The sequence below is a fragment of the Geospiza fortis genome, unplaced genomic scaffold, assembly GCF_000277835.1.
Source record: "Geospiza fortis unplaced genomic scaffold, GeoFor_1.0 scaffold130, whole genome shotgun sequence".
Lineage (NCBI taxonomy): Eukaryota > Metazoa > Chordata > Aves > Passeriformes > Thraupidae > Geospiza > Geospiza fortis.
This window is the reverse complement of record NW_005054300.1, coordinates 9,982,175-9,993,718: the sequence shown is the minus strand read 5'-3', so window position 1 is coordinate 9,993,718 and position 11,544 is coordinate 9,982,175.

The following is an 11,544-nucleotide window of genomic DNA, read 5'->3' as shown; positions in this document are numbered from 1 at the left end:
TTCCTGCTGTGTGTGTCTACAGTGCGGTTCCACAGTATGGTAGTAGAATGTCTGCATTTTAAGTCCTAGCACTCATGCTTGTGATCCATGGGTGACTGTATTTAGGACTTCTGAACAAGCTGCTACAACCAGTGTGAGAACCCTTCCTGGAGTCATCTTGTCTCCTTAGGTCTTTCCTGATGCACTCGTTAGAGTGAGCAGTACCTTAGCTAAGAATATGTCAGGCTTTTCCTGTTTTTGAAGCACGCTGCAGAGGATGTCTCACTGTGCAGCAATGAAAGTGTACAACAGACATGGTGCTGAGCACCGTTCACCTGCTATCCATGGACAAGGAGCTTTTCTGAAGGCACTGCTCAGCTGCAGCCACCTTTCCCAACACTGCATCCACAGCACTGCCACCAAAAGCACAGGCTGGGTCAGACCAGCTAGCCTAAGCCATCTCACCACAATATTCCACTGAGCAAGATAAGTGGGGTTAAAAACTGAAATTACCCAACTCTTGTTCAATTCTTAAATGAAGAATTTTGCGTTATTACCCAGCACTAGGCATTGTAAGACTCCTTCGGTCACCTGTATCACAGCTGTTCTGCACAGGATTACCTGCGTCTTGCAGGCTGGGCAGCTCACCCTGGGCAGAAAGAGTTGCATGGTCCAGGATGGATCTGCCCCTCCAGCCTGGTGCTGACAGCAGTCCAAGTCTTTCTGCCCTGGTGGAAAGGAGTCAAGTAAATTCTGCTAAGAGTCTGACTGGGTCACCCAGGAAGGGGACCCAGGGAAGGGAGAGCATCTGCAACAGATTCTTCTGAGATGGAGGCCTCTCACCTGCCACTCCTGAATCAGCTTTCATGTCTTTCCTGCTGTGCTCTAAAGCACTACCTTTTTCCTCAGCACTTTCCTCTCCAGATCTTTTCCCAGACTGATTTCCCAAGGCCAGTGGGTAATTCCCAGTCTGAAAACCCTGGAGAATGATCTGGCATTTTGCCCACTCCATCCAGGAGCTGACAGAAGAGAGCTAAGACTGGTGATTGGACCTTCAGGGCCTCACACAATACTTTTGACAATTAAGTTTCCTCATTTTTCTCCAATGACCTTGCACACATAACAGTGCTAGGTGGACAGCAAACTGTGTTCTATACCTGCCACTAACTCTACCTTGAAGGAACCAAGGGTTGACAGTCCCTATGAACATAAGGATCAAGCTTACATTATTATGAAGTACAAAATTTCCAGCTACCTATAAAGCTTTGTGTTACCATGAAGTATATTTTACATGCAGTCATAAAAAGAAAGAGAAATAATCCATGTAATTACTGTCCTGAGCCAGACCACTCGTCCAAGCAAGAACATAAGTACTACAAAGGTAACTAATCACTAATCAACAGGAACATGGTAAAAGATGGATTTCAGAAAGAGTGCTGGTTTATAAAGGACAAAGTATTCCAGACAAAATGGGCTAACTGGCTACAAGGGGGCTGTAAAGCAAGCAAAGTGCAGTAGGGGCAACGTGCTTGGATTTTGTTTCAGTATCCATGGCTCCAGAATCCCTTAGTACTAAAAGTTGTCTGGAATATGAGCTCTGTCAGAGGTACTCAAAACTCAGGCTCCTCAAAAAAGCATTATCATAGCACTCAGTGTATTCAGCTTGGACAGAAATATGCAATAGGCAGCAGCAGAGCAGGAAGCTGACAGAGAGGAGGCCATTTCTGCCATTAACAGGAACATGGCTTTGATTCCTTTGCCACAGTTCCCCATATGCAAAATGGGGAAGAGGACTACTTATTTCTGTCTTGTGTAACATGGCCGAGGCTCCACAACAATTAATGCTGGCTCTAAGCTACAAAATCACTTAATAAGGCATGACTGAGCTAGATCAGGCACAGACACAATCACATTTCTGTCAACTTCGGGAAAGCACACAATAGTTTACATCAGTTTTATGCCAGCTGCAGGAGAAAATATACCTAATCCAACAAAACTGGAATGATAGAAGCAGACCATATCTATATAAGCAGACCACATCTGACTAAAAATAAAACTTGTTAGTTTACAGCCTGGGGGGGGAAGGGGGGGATGTATTTAAAAAAAAAATTGAAACGTCAAAAAGAATTTATATCAGAACAGTACTGTGGATCACATGCCTGCATCTTTGGTACTAACAGCTCCAAAACCATGTTCAATTTTTGAACAGCCTCAGACTGTCAACTCTACAATACATGGTAAATTTCTCATCAAATGCACACAGTATGAGGCTCTAGTCTCAGCTCTTCTTCAAGTTTTGTACTTAGATTTTTGTTTGCATCTCCATTTAGAGGCTTCCAACCTTTCTCTCTCCCTAGGGAACACATCTTTTAATGTTTTATTTAGTGTTCAGATAATATCTTCATAAAGATCTGTAAACAGAAATATGTGAGAGCGTGTGAAGATAGTACAAGCACTGCAAACTACAGTGACAGAAGTAGAGCAAAGAATCCTAGATAGGTTACAAAGACAAAAATAACCATGTGAGATGAAAAATAATGTATTATACGGAAAAAAATGTTATGGAAAAATGAATCCTGGCAACCACCACAGTTTACAGGGAATGGTTAATTATGAAGGAATTTGTATGTGATAAAAGCAGTTAAGAAGGCATTGTTTTGTCTGTAAAATAAGAGATCTCACATCATCAATCCCCTTCCAATATATTACATGGCTCTGTGAACTTCAGATGATGTTGTACAGTTACCTGCTGTATGCCCAGATGAACACCTTCTCAGCCTCTCAGACAGGATTCTTTCCCTGCTACTCCTGTCTGAATTAAGTGATTTTACTAAAATTGGAACAAGTCTAATATCTGTGAAAATCAGACTTCTGTGAAAGTTTTATTTTTCAACAAAATTATTAGGTGACCTAGCCATGAAAAAGCAAGGTTAAAATGTTACTGGCTGTTCTGTTACTCTACAGCCTACATACAAGCCAGTGTAAACAGTTTTTAAAGGCTATCACAACTATTTATGTGATTCAGAACGAGTTCTACCCCTTTTCCCTGCACAGATACCATGCAGGGTTTTCTTATAAACTAATATTGAATGTGCTGAGTTGCTATTCAACCAGGCAGGCAGTCCTGTAGTTATCACCAGTACATTTAAACCTTACTGTCCTGCACTGACATGCGTTCCTAAACGCTGTCTCATGTTTCCCTAGGATTTTCTGTAGAGTTATCCATTTATACTTTAAGATCATATCTTCTGAAATGGGATCAGAAAACTGAACTTCAGCATTAGTGTCTACAATACTATTCAGAAATGATGCAAACCTCAAACCATGGAGAATATACACAAGGAACAATTCAAGCTGACCCTCATCCTGAACAGGCAATCATTTCTGATGGAATCATCTCCCCTACAGCACTCCAGGGCTTCAAGACACGAAAGTGAGTGGAAAAAAAGGTGATGCAGAACTTATTTAAAGAGATGTGAAAACATCACAGGGCCATGATACTAAGTCAGAAAAAAAAAATAATTCTGAAGTGGTCTGAAAGCCAACAGCCTGCAGCACCAAAAGCCCAAGTGATATGGGAGAGAGAGCTGTCTGGCCCCTTCATGAGCCTGCCAGGACTTTCAGTTCCTGCAAGATCTTCCCCACAAACAGCAGCTGCAGTGCCATTTTGGGCTTAAAGGGGAAAACAACACGACAAAACAATAATGACACTACATGGAATCCATCTTTCTCCCAAACCCCTTGCTCTCCTCCTGCCTGCAGGGAACCCCTGCAAGAAGCCACAGCAACAATTCCTTGTCTCTCTCTCCCCTCCAGCTGCATTGGTGTCCATAGCAGTGAGGCACGCACACTTCCTAATCAAGCTATTTACAACTGTTCATCACAACATATACATACCACTTGCCTGTTTATGACAAAAACTAATCTCAAAGGCTCAATTGCTACAACATCAACCAATCAACATGGGGCAACAAACAAAACTGGTTTTTCTAGTAATAGCAAGATTGTCTTTTGAGTCACAGTTAAAGAGACTGACTCACCATCTCATTGCTGGTTTAAGATTAAATCTACTCTGATCTCATATTTTAACAGTCTTACTCCATCTATACACCTCATTGCTTGGGAATGGATTCTGTTCTCTCAATAGTCTTGTACAGTAAACATGAAGTAACTAAAATAATTGAATACTGATGTGAATAGCTTCATTGAATGAGGGGTTTTAAACTTCTCTATCTATCAAAACTTTCAATAATAGTGTTTACCCCCAACCTTATGTAGCTGCTATTATGTCTCATTTCAGTCAAATACCCTTACAAGTCAATTATTTTCATCCTTCTCACTTATGTGTTTATATAAAAATAAAGATGTGTATTTTTAACTGTATATAGAAATATATTTTGCTTCTAAGAGCTGCGTTGAATGCTGTACTACATTGAGCCATGAAGGAATGATCCTTCTAAGGATGATAACTAATATGTTTATGGGTAAGTGATAACTACATGCTACCGCCTCTCTGGTGGATGATGGCCCCCAAGCCAACACTTTCACAGAAACTATTGGGGTAGTTAACATTTCTGCCCAAACTGCACTGAAACTGAATTTGTGGTCAAGTTACAAATAGCAGGGAGTCTCTGGATCTCAGAAACTATTTACAATATAAGTGGATGAATGGTAGTATTTGTCGGGAAGTAAGTACATTCTTTTATCCTAATGTCTCTTCAGTGCTCAGATACTTTTCAGATGAGCTGATAAACCACTTTGCCCACTTCTTGTTCCTGTGAAAAATCGCCCATACAAAAACACGCAAAAAATAACATCTTAAAAGAAAGCTTTGTCTCCCCCAGTTTTTCTAGCACAAACAAATCTCTGAATATGCAGCAATCTACAATAATATCTCTTAATCTACCTCCGATTATAAAGTTCTCATTGATGACAAGCTAAACCTAGAAAGTGTTTGGATGCATGGGGAAATCCTAGCAATGAGATTTCACATATCTTGGATACCTCCTCTTCCCAAATCCCACACCCAAAGGAATGGCTGCACTGAAAACAACGCCAGTTACATGGGCTGAGAATTTCAAACTGGTGCCCAGGGAAGAACAGCTTGAGCCATCACAAACCACAAATTGTTGCAAGCAAGTCCCTAAAAGCTCCCCGAAGATGTGGTGGGAGGGTTAGTGCTATAACCTGGCAGGAGAGCATCTTTCAGAGACTGCAAACTGACTTCTCTATTCAATCCAGCTTCCTCACTCCCATCTCAGCTGTCTGAACTTCCTAAAGAATTAAAAGTAGAGTGGAAATAGCTGAAAGAAGGAGAATGAAAAATTAACTAAGTGATCTCTATTAATAACAGCTTAGGGGAATCAATGAGACAGACTGGAAGTGTGATACTCCAGGGAGAGTGAGAAAGGACAGGCCAGACCTCAGCATGCCAACATGCTCTGAGAAAGAAGCTTGGAACTAAGTACACTTTAAAAATAAATCCCAATCATTCCTGAGTGTCTCTCATGGCTGCAGTTTTAATGCTGAATCTCTGCACACAATATTTCTGGCTTTCAGCCAAATATTTGAAAGTCAGTGTGATTTTTTTTCCCCTCCTCCCTAGCCATCCATAATTTTAAAGCATTCCCACAGCTGTGAAAGAAATGATAGCTGGGAGGGAACAGTGCTTGGGTACCCAGAGGCTGCTCTCTCACATTTTTTCACAGCTGGAATTCTTCATGGTCTTTGGCACAAACCCTTGCTACTGCCTTGGCTGCTACGCTGCCCTTCCTATGGGTGCAGCTATCTGAACATTTTCAGAATTATTTGTAATTGGAGAAATACTGGATTCTCCCATAAGCTCACATAAAAATAGGCAGCTGTTACCATATGAGAAAAAAAAAATAAAAAAAGAAAAAAGTAGCAAGCCCATCTGGAGTACACGTTAATAATTCCAACAGATTCAAAATACAGACTCCAGATATGAAGCACAGGCTGCATCTTAAGCATCTCAAAGATGTGACACCATTTCCCTTATTCACATGCCCCTTCCCTTGCAAAACCAACTCCACCCTGAAGCTCAGTTTGCAGCACTAGAGTGGCTAAGCATGAGTGAGCTCCTGAGAGAGGGCAGCAGGCAGGAGTCACAGGAGCCAGGAGCCAGCCTCCTGTCTGGCCGCCTCTTCAGCACAGGAGCCACCTCAGTCTCACAGTTTGCTGCCTTTACTGTCTGTCATTATTCAAGAATAAACAGGAAGAACACAGGACATGGAAGCAGGGTCAGGCCACTTGGGGTGGATGTGGAGAGGTTGTCAGAATAAGTAGAAATTAAACAGGAAAGGCCAAGACCCATCTGGAATTCAGTCTGTCCAAGGATGTTACAGACAACAAGAAAGGCTTTTCCAAGTGCATCAACAACAAAAGGAAAATAAAGGATAATGTTACTAAATTGTAGAGCAGAGGGTGCAGAGAAAGCAAAGTTACTGAACACCTCCTTGCATTAGTCTTCTCTGACAAGACCAGCCCTCAGGCATCTCTGACCCAAGAGAGGGTAAAGGAATGTTGGAAGGAAAACTTTCCCTTGGGTAGGGAGGGTGGGGTTAGAGAACACCTAAACAGATTTGACATCTACCAGTCCATGGGCCCTGATGCGATGCAGCCACGAGTACTCAGAGAGCTGGGGGATGCCAAGGCAAGATTGTTCATGATCATCTTTCAAAGGATGTGGCAATCAGGAAAGATGCCTGAGGACTGTAAGAAAGCAAATGTTATCCTGGTCTTCAACAAAGGCAAGGAGGATTTGCGGAGGTACCAGCCAACCAGCCTCAGCTCATTCCCTGGGAAGGAGATGGAGTAGCTCCTTTGGGAGGCCATCTCCTTCCACATGATGACAAGAAGGTGATCACGAGTAGTCAGCATGGATTCACTAAAGGCACATCATGCTTGACCAGCCTGATTGCCTTCTATGATGAAACAACTACCTGGCTGGATGAGGGAAGAGCAGTGGATATTTACCTAGACTTCAGTGTGGCATTCATCCCTGCCTCTCATAACATCCTTGTTGGCAAAATCAGGAAGTGTGGACTGGATGAGTGGTCAGCGAGGTGGATTGGGAACAAGCTGAACAGCAGATCCCAGAGGATTGTAATCAGGGTCTAGTTGGAACTCTGCCATTTGTGGTGTCCCACAAGGTTTAATAACTCCAGATCATGGGGCAAATCAACTCTTCTAGAGGCTCTTAAGCATTAAGAGGCACCCCATCATGTCATTACAGAAATGACATGACAGGTAAGTGTCACACCACAGAGATTTCTTGGGACATCTTGTAATGGGATGCGCACATGCAGAGTCAAATGCATTTTCTAAATGCAGTGTCATGGCATTTTTTAACACATGACCGGATGTGTTCTTACTGCATGCATAGGAGCTGTAAGAATTTCATTCACCTGAAAAATTGACTTTTTCCATGTGCTAGGAAAAATCTAGGGAGCCTCTGGGTAGGAGCATAGTGGGGACAGGACCAGAAGAATAAACCCTCCAGTTCTCCAACCACTTCCTGCCCACAGCTGAAGAACTGCCAACAAACAGGATGGGAATGGGAATGTTCTGGCCTGTGTTGGTGTATTCTTGGCATCCTTGGATTAATGTTTTTGAAACCTCAGGCTGCCCTGACAATTTTGAAAAGCTGTAAATGCAGGATGAAACGTCCTAAATTAATATGCCTAAACTGTGAAAATTTTACTTTGGCTAAAGATTGTTGATTTTTTTCCCCTCAGTTCTCAGGAAATAGAAGTTGATATGCTCATTTGTATACCACTGCTACTACGCAATTTGGCCCTTCAGTTTATGCCTGAAACTTTGCCTCTCTCAACTCAGTTTATGAACTTGATGCCTGAGATGCACTGAAATATGGCTGATAACACCAGCACTGAATTAGCTGTGACAAGTGCCACAGCTAAAATTCAGGTGATACCAGAAATCCTTTGTGTCACTAAAACATAGAGCTGCGGTGGAAAGAGAGTGACAGTAGTGCCTAAAGATGCTCCTCAAGTCTGGGCTGCCAAGTGCTGGGTGCTGTCTAAGCATGCAGCTGGCAGTCCCTGCTGTCTGCAAGAAGCAACAACTGCTAGAGACAAACAGTGACTAAAAATAGTCTAAGGAGAGAGCGGTAGCTAATGAGCATGTGCCTGGCTTTTTCAGACCACAACAAGAGCTGGTCCATGCCCTGCAGTGTTTGTCATCATAACTAGAGAACAGACAGGCAGGGAATTGCAGGCACACAAAGGCAGCAGTGTGTGTTCACAACAGGCATCACCAGAGCAGGGGAAGGAACCCTTACTGCTCCCCTTCTGTCATGCCTGATCCACTATCCACAATAGGAACCTGCACACTCACATACACACATTCCCAGTACATCTGCTTTATGTTTCACTCACCTGAGCTGAGCAGTGTGTGTGCAATTAACTTTTACAGACACCTTTCACAGATTCTGCAAGTTAATCACAATACTAAGAGATTGGAAAGTATCTCAAAGCTATTGTCAAAGGAGAAAGAAAAAAAATTATATGAGACAAAATAACTGAATGAGATGTCTATTATTACAGCACATCTGCAGCCAGGAGAAGAAAGCAAAACCAAAGGCAGATTTATGTTATTTCTTGACTTGGAAGTACTGATTTTTGGAGTGTTGGTATTCAATCGCTTTTCTGCTGGATTTTATAAAATTAAATAAAAGATAAACCTAGAAAATGTTATCACCAAAGCCCAAATGAAGAACAGAAGATGAGGTTAAGCCCTAATGGAAAATGAGCTTACAAGGCAAAATTCCAGTAGGAAACACTTTGAGCTTGTCAATACTCACTTTTATACAGATTTAACTAAATTGACACAAACCCCAACACAGTTAAAATAGATGTAGCCCTTCAGCATAACTAAAGTCAGAGTACATTAAAAGTGTATCAGCATGACTTGGTTGGATAGAGAATTAACTAAAAATCAATTTCCATTTAGTTAAGTGGGCTCAGTAATAGAGTGCCAATGAGACACAAGCAATGATGAATTCTAACAACTGCTGTTATTTCTTCTGTAGATTCCAAGTCCCAGCTCTAGTACTATGACTGACATGCTGTATAAATTAGTCTGCAAGTTTAATTCATAAAACCTTAGTGATATACATCTCAAGCTAAGATATAATCACAATTAATGCAAGAACCTCTAGGCAACACCGATTAGGCAAGGCTGTGCTAGATTTTGACCTTCTCTAACACCTCCATTTTCTAGTGAGTCTGGACATAATGATGGAGGAATTCAGCTCCAAAAACTTCCCTATCCCTCTGTGGGGTCTAAAACGAAGACATGAGCAGAACGGTCACAATGCAGTTTCCTCTCTCTGACATTTCCCATGCTCTCCCTCTTGTGGCAAAGAGAGTAATCTTTCAAAAAAGCAAAACCTTCAATTCATTCAATAAACAACTTTATGCAGCACACATGAGCCAGCACACATTGCTGAGCCAACAGAGAAAAACAAAAACAAAGGCTGTTATGAAACAAAGCAGAGGCTCTCTCCTACCTTGTTTTTTCACTTCTAGTAGTGGCACTTGCATTAGACAAAGTGCTGATACCAGAAATGTGAGATCCTATCACACCACCTCCTTTATTTATAGCTGATTTTTTTTTAAACCACCTGCTTTGATTCTCATATTTGGCCCATTGCGACTGTGCTGTAAACTGTACTCTGTATCATGTAAAACTCATTCTCTTAGAAGCTTTCATCTCCTTAGCAGGGGTGAGATTTGCTTTTATGGAAAAACAGCAGCAGATCAGTAAAGATGTTAGGAAGGGAGGGAAACAGAGGGACCAAAGGCCATTCTCTGCATGCAGATGCAGAGTACAAACATCACTCCTGCTCACCCTGTTGCCAAGCAATTCAAAACGAGGATCGAAGAGGCAAATCCAGCTTTAGCATCCATGAAATCTCAGAGAATGGGATATTAATAACCATGGCATGCCAACACCTGTAATAATGGTCTTTCATGACATACATTTCCAAAGAAAAATTAATATGTCCTCTCAAAGGTTACATTATACCCACTCTGATTCCAACGCTATTTTATATTAGCTACATTCAATATCAACTCCCCTCAATTAGACACATTCATTATTCAAGCTAATCCAACATGCCCTTGAGAACTGGGATGAGGAAACAAGAGTATCACTGCAGGGACAGACATATCTTCAAACAACTGCAGCTTTAAACAGTCTACAGATGTTGGAGCCAGGCCAAAGGACTGAAAATAAAATTTACCCCCCAGATCCCAGATACAGAGCAACCTTAGTGTATCACATTTTTAGACTAAAGAACAAGTCAATGACATATTACTTCAAAATACAACCATTTTATTCTACTGTCCACAGTTAACAGGCTCCATGCTATGTGTGAACTTTTTCTCCTAACAAGTTGTATTTTAAGAGCCATTTTCCTTAAAATGTTTTTCAAATGTGGATCAAACAGACAGCAAGCAAGCTGACATAAGTAACCCAGTGAGGACAATCAGCTGAGTACAAAATTTTGATTTAGCCATAAAGGTTTGCTGTAAGAATTAAATAAAGCAGACAAAAAATAAAATATTACAGGCATAAGTACTTCATGCTTTAGTAAATGTTTAGGCACTAAATATTAAAATTGTTACTCTAGAAATCTCCCCATGAGATTGGAATGTCTGAGTATTGGAATGAGATTGGAATTACAGTAGCAGACCCCATAATCTGACACGGCATGTAAAAAAGCTTCAGTACAAGTGAACAGCATGAGAACCTTATGCAAATTGAATGCTTTGATGATACTCTAAGGTCAGAAATGCCCAGGCAGTAATGACACACATTGAGAAAGATCTAAGTACTTAAGGGTATAAGGATGTGGAAAACAAGCCCACCATAAGGCTAGGAAGAGTCTACTGCTGCAGCTGCTGACTTCCCAACATAGTGAGCAAGCAACGCAGAAATATTTGCATGTGTCTTATCTAACATACATATAAACTAAGAGGCCACCAGTCTGTCAGAAATAATAATTGAAGCCTAGGAAGATTTTAATCTGGTGCAGGAGGGAACCTCAGTGGAAACAGGAATTTAACACCACAGGAACTATAATCAGCTCTTCTTCCGTTAGATAAAGACCTGCTAATTTGCTACTCTGAATTTACTAAATCTAGCCTCCAGCATTTTTTTATTATTATTCTTTGATTAGTTTAAGCACCTTGATCTAGAGCTTGTAGACAGTTTGGATACAGAGGTGAAAAGTTCATTCCTATATACAACATACTTCTTTCCCATGTGTCTTTTCTTCAGCACCTCTTTTTAGTCTAACTTGGGCTAGAAGCCTTAACTCGTGAGCAGAATTTATGAAGTATTTTAGAGCCTGAAGAATCATTCCTCTATTTTTGTCCAGAATTCAAAGATTTTTATTAATTCACACAGTCATTTTCTATTTACTTTATAAATGGCATGTTTCCTTGACATCTGTGCCAAGAATAATAGGGCTATGAATAATATCTAGGGTCCTTAAGTAATGCTACAAAAGTTCTTCTG